General features: G+C 37.4%; 1 pseudogene; it reads left to right on the forward strand.

Moving 5' to 3' along the window:
• The first annotated feature begins 680 nt into the window (after positions 1 to 680).
• Positions 681 to 2714, forward strand: LOC100951681 (annotated as a pseudogene).
• Positions 2715 to 5967: the final 3253 nt, after the last annotated feature.

The raw sequence follows: 5967 nt of genomic DNA on the forward strand, positions 1-5967 counted from the left end.
CTGCCTCCCAGGCTGGAGTGCAGTAGTGTGGTCATAGCTCACTGTGGCCTTGAACTCCTGGGCCCAAGGGCTCTTCCCACCTCAGCTTCCTGAGTAGCTGGGACTACTGGCACAAGCCACTGTTCTTGGCTCGGTTTTCTTTTATCATGCAGAGTAGCTCCAATGTTTTATTTGGGCTTGACAGGATGATTTCATTGCAAAAGCAAATGTTGCTGCTGACCAAGAATATTGACCAATCATGATCCAGTTCAATACCCTCATTTTCCAGATGGAACATGACACCTCAAGAGGGACTTCGTGCCAATTTAGTGGTACTGCTGTGACTAGAATCCAAGCTCAGGGTCTCCTAGGCTGCTGTTTCTTATAAAGAAAAAGTATGTGTCTAATGGGCCGACTTCCCAACTGTTGCTTATTTGTTTTTCCTGCTTGGTTCCAAGTAATGTGCTAGGTCCGAGGGAAACAAAAATAAGATGAGCATCAAACGGGAAAATCAGAGCAGCAAATCAGTAATTACAACACAGCCTTGTCAATACTTCTCGGAGGTAAGAGCAGGTGCTACCAGAAGACAGAGGAGGGACATATGCGTCTGATGGGGGTAAGGGAGCAGATGGTAATAAAGAATCTTTAAGAATATTTAGATATTGGACAATGAAAAGGAGATAGTTTACTTTCTTACACGTATGTGCAAAGGCACTAAGGTGGGAAAAGATTCTGATCCAGGAATAGAAGCAGATAGGTAGAGCAGGGGGGGAGCATGACAGGTGAGAGGGGACTGATTAACAGAGGCAGGGCCTCATATCTGTCATCCCAAAGGAGCTGAAGAAGGAGCCACAGTCTCCCCCACTGTGTCATTCAGCCCTCTGGACTCTGGGGTGGTGGCCAGCCCTCCACTTCGGTTACCTGATCAGACCATTTGCCTCCTAAAAAATACCCTCTATTTCCAAGCCATTGTGAACTAACCCCAGCCCTGCCTGTGCTCTGCCATTCTCAAGGGGCATTCTGCACCTGCCGTCTTATGACACCTGATTTGTAAACTAGGGAAAGAGATTTAAGAAATGGGCAAATTGGCTATTGGTTCTCATTGATTCTTTCTCTGTCTGATTTGTAAAAATATTTCAATGAAGACAAAAACAGTCAAGGCATTGTCCTGGACACAGTTTCTATCAGCCGAGCACGGTTTCAGATCTTTAGTAATATTAGCAATAAAGGAAATATTCTGAGCCAGAGCTCTGATTTGCACCATTATTGAAATGCAAAGAAACGCAAAACAAATGAAGCAGAAGTGCTGAGCGTAAAAGTTTTTATGAAGAATTAGAAATAGAAGCCCCTTATAACAAAATGTATACCTTAGCAGTGATGGCACCAGTCCCAGCGGAAAGCGCCTTGACACGTGTCTCCATGCTAGTTATTGCAGCGGGAAAGGAAAATCACGGTGAGTTGGAAAGTTTTGATTCTCTTCTATTCCTCTTTTGCCGTAATTTTAGAACAGGTCTCCAAGGAAGGACAGGTTCAAATTTTAGCTTTGCTTCTTCCTTACAATGTGTTCAGAGACCATTATGTGACCTTGTAAACTCCAATGTTCACATCCATACAATGAAAATAATAGTTCATAATTTCTTTTTTAGAAAAAGTAAATTAAATCCTATTCAGTTAATTTGTTACATACACCTGTTTTATTATGAGTTTCACTTGTATCTAGGCTACATGTCGGTAGGTGTGGATTAAGATTTGACGACGTTTCCTCTGGGACTTGTAACTCAAAGCTGATCAAAACCAGTCTTTCCACAACATTGACTCTTGAACCAGGTCCCAAGCCCTTCTCTCTGGTGATTATGGCACTGATTAAACCTGGCAGGTCAGAGGAGGCAGCTGAAGAAATACTGTACAGATCAGTATCATTGAAAGGAAAGCCCTGTATGGTTATCCTTTGAACATTGCAGGAGTTAGGGAGGCTGAATCCCATACAGCTGAAAATCTGTATATAACTTTCGACTCTCCCTTAACTTAACTACTAAAAGCCTACTATTGACTAGAAGCCTTACCAATAACATAAGCAATTAATATACATGTTGTATGTTACATTTCTTATATACTGTTCTTTATAGTAAAATAAAGAGAAAATGTTGATTAAGAAAATCGTGACTTCTGCTTCTGGGTCAGAGCCAGGGCAGTGGTAAATTCCAGCCCTGTCGACCCTGTGGTGTTCTTTGATGTCAGCATTGGCAGCCAAGAAGCTGGCCCCATAAAGATGGAGCTCTTTGCAGAGCCACGAACTTCAGGTAGTTGTGCACTGAGGATGCAGAAAAGGTGAGGTTCCAATAGGATACAAAGGGAGCATCTTCCCTGGGGTTATAAAGGATTTCACGACTCAGGGTGGCGACTTTGTTAATGGAGATGGCACAGGAGTCGCCAGTATTTACTGGGGGCCATTTGCAGATGAAAATTTTAAACTTAGGCACTCTGTTCCAGGCTTGCTTTCCATGTGGTTCCAGTACCAAAGGCTGTTACCTCATCATCTGCTCTAAGAGCGAGTGGCTGGATAGGAAACATGTAGTGTTTGGAAAAAAATCACTAATGGACTTCTAGAGATGAGAAAGATCGAAAATGTTCCTGCGGACCCCAACAATGAGACCAGGCTGCCTGTGGTGATCTCACAGTGTGGGGAGATGTGGTCCAGGCCAAGAATGAGCCAGGCCTTCCATGCCCCTGGGTGAGTTTCTTCAGTAAGAGAATGTGGACTGGCCCCTGCGTTTGTCTCCCTGCAGCTGCCCATTGGATCAAGATACTCTGGAAGTAGCACAGATTCAGAACCTAAGATTGTGTTTAAGGTTTCAACTGTAAATAAAGCTTCTTATATGTTTAAAAAAAAAAAAAGAAAAGAAAATGATGAGGGATAGAGAGAGTATTATACTATTCATTTAGTGAGATGGACCATCATAAAAGTCTTACCCATTACCTTCACTCTGAGCAGGCTGAGAAGGAGAGCGAGAGGATGACTTGGTCTCACTATCTTGGGGTGGCAGAGAATAAAGTCCAAGAGGATAAAGAAAAATTGTAATTTAAGTAAGAGCTCTAGGAATTGGGTGATGGATATGTTACAGAATCTGACTCATTTGTCTAAAAAAAAAAGTAACTAGCTGTTCATTGCCGTATGAACCTTAGGTAATTACAGACCTCAGAATTCTGAAAAATTAAAATAAACATCATCTAAAAATGGGGGAAAGTAATGAGAGCTATTTGTAGGGTTCCCGAAGTGTTTTTCAGCAGACCAGTCCAGCAGGACTGTCAAGATCATATCTCAAATATTGTTAATGCGAACATTTGTCATTTAAATCTCATCACTGCATTAGCTAATTGAATCCATTTAAATTAAGCAACAGGACAGTTTAGGTTAGAGGCAGGGCTTAAGACTTGTCTATGCAATGAAGATCAAACGACTTAGCTGACTCCTTGCTCCCATAGGACCACAGAACCTTTTGCTAAAAGGCATACTAGAGTGTCAGGTAACCTAATGTATCCAGGAGAACCTGCTATAAAATCCCAGTATGTACTTCTCCAAAATTTTCTTGACTACTTTTGCAGACATGAAACTCACTAATTCAGAGGACAGTTTTTGTCAGCTCTAAATCTTAGACTCTTCTGTGTTTATATGAAGTCTCTTTCTTTTTTAACTTGTATTTGTTTTACTTCTGTCTCTGGACCACAAAACACTTCCTTTCTCTGCCTTTCGGCTGCCTGACGACATTTCTCATGCCTTCCTTGGGTCTTCTCTTTCTCCCACTAAGCATTTCAGTTTCTTTTGATGTATTCCGTGAGATGTAATTCACAAGCTAAACTCCTAGCTGCCCTCTGCTCAGTGTAATTTGACTTGTCAGTGTTTTTCTTAAAAATAATCCTGCATATTTGTTGACATAAATATGAATTTATCTAAAACACGTTTTTTGTTTTGTAGATTTTTTTCTGTTTTGATTTGCTTCCTTTAGCTCTTGTATTAACTCTTGGAGCATTCACATTTGTAGGCAGATAAAAACTCAATTCTTGCATAGAAGAATGATTATTCACAAATCCTAAATGCCCTTCTACAACTAATGCATTAATAGAAGTTTTCTAAATTACCAATCTGGTAACTAAAAGACAAACAAATATTCACATCAGAAGAAATCAGGATAGTTTAACCAAGTATAATTAATTATTGAACTAGCTTTGAATCCTTGAAATAAACTGTACTTAATCATGGTGTATACTTTTTAAATAGATTGCTGATTTCTATTTGATAACTAAGGATTTGGAGGTCCATTCATGTGGAATATTGTCTGCAGTTTCCTTTTTTCACTATCATCGTTTTTTTTTTTGGTATCAGGGAAGTATCAGCTTCATACAATGGATTATAGAATGTCTTCTCCTCTTCAATTTTATGAACATAAGTTGTTTGAATTGAAACTAATTCTTCTTTAAAAGTTTGATAGAATTTTCTAGTAAAAGTATAAAAGCCTGGAGATTTTTTAAAGGGAGTTTCAAAGTTATGCATTCAATTTTCTTTTTCTTTTTTAAATTTTATTTCAGATTTATTTGTAGTTGCGAATTATTGGAGGAAAGCCTTATGTGCCCGACTGCATATTCCTTGAGGAAACTATGGTTTATTGACATGGTGATGAGCCATGAAGGTGTGTTTTCTCTGCTTGTTACATAATAAATAATTCACCCTTATTGGACATTCATCTATTTATTATTTTAGTTATGTTAACTTTTGCTTTAATCATTAATTTTTTTATTATAAGGCCAGTCAAATGATCTATTTCATATTGGGTGGCATGTGGTAGTGTGTGCCAAGGAATTTGTTCACTTCATCTAGGTTGTCAAATTTATTGGTATAGGTTGTTCACAATATTCTCTTATTATGCTTTAAGATCTTTAAGGTCTGCAGCGATATCCCCACTTTCATTCCTGATGTTAGTAATTTGTGTCTTCTGTCGTTTTGTCAGTCTTGCTAGAGGTGTGCTCATTTTATTGATATTTTCAATGTGGCAATTCAGTTGTTTAATTCAGTTGTTTTTGTTTTTTGTTTTTTGTTTTTTTTTTTTTTTGGTGCCGTGACTTGGATTCAAACTTAGGTTGTCTATTTCAATTTTTTAAATATCTGCATTCCTGCTCCTACCTTTACAATTTCCTTTCTGCTTACTTTGGGTCAATTTTTGTTCTAGGTTCTTGATCTTGAAGCATAAATTTTTATTTGATATTTTTTCTCTTTTCTAATATAATCATCTATTGTAGACATGTATAATTGGGTTATGTGTTTTAATCCACTTGGGAAATCTTTGTCTTATAATAATTGGTGTGTTGAAACCATTTCCCTTTAGTTTTTCGTATAATCAGGTTTGTTCTCTGTTCTTTTAGTTTTGGTTTTTGTTTTGTTTCTGTTTTATTTTTTCTAACTTCCTATGCATTATTAATGCTTTTCTTTTAAAATTTCATTTTTCTATATTTTGATAGTTGTTGTGAGTATATCCCTTGTATAAACTCATATATTACTGCTCTGCACACATAACTATCATTGTTTACTGTTTATTGTTGACATTTTATTGGTTCAAGTGAAGTGTAGAAAACCTTTCCCTCTTTTCATCTCTTGACCCTTCTGAAGTTATAATTATTTGAAATATTTCCCCTGTATACATTTAGAATCACATCAGTGTCACCATTGTTGCTTGAAATGTTAAATATAGTTTAGAAAATTCAACAAGAGGAAAAAATATATTTTATTTACCAATATTTTTACTTTTTCTGTTGTTCTTTTCTTCCTGATGTTCTACTATTCTTCGTTTTATGATGTTCTTTTTGTTTATGGAATTTTCCTAGGGTAGGTTTGTTGGTAACAAAATCTTTTCATTTTTCTTCATCTGTGAATATATTGATTTTTTCCTTCATTCTTGAGGGATAGTTTTGCTGGGCATAAAATTAGAGTTTGCTGTT

This window comes from Otolemur garnettii, unplaced genomic scaffold (assembly GCF_000181295.1).
Source record: "Otolemur garnettii isolate 467f Iridium unplaced genomic scaffold, OtoGar3 scaffold00066, whole genome shotgun sequence".
Lineage (NCBI taxonomy): Eukaryota > Metazoa > Chordata > Mammalia > Primates > Galagidae > Otolemur > Otolemur garnettii.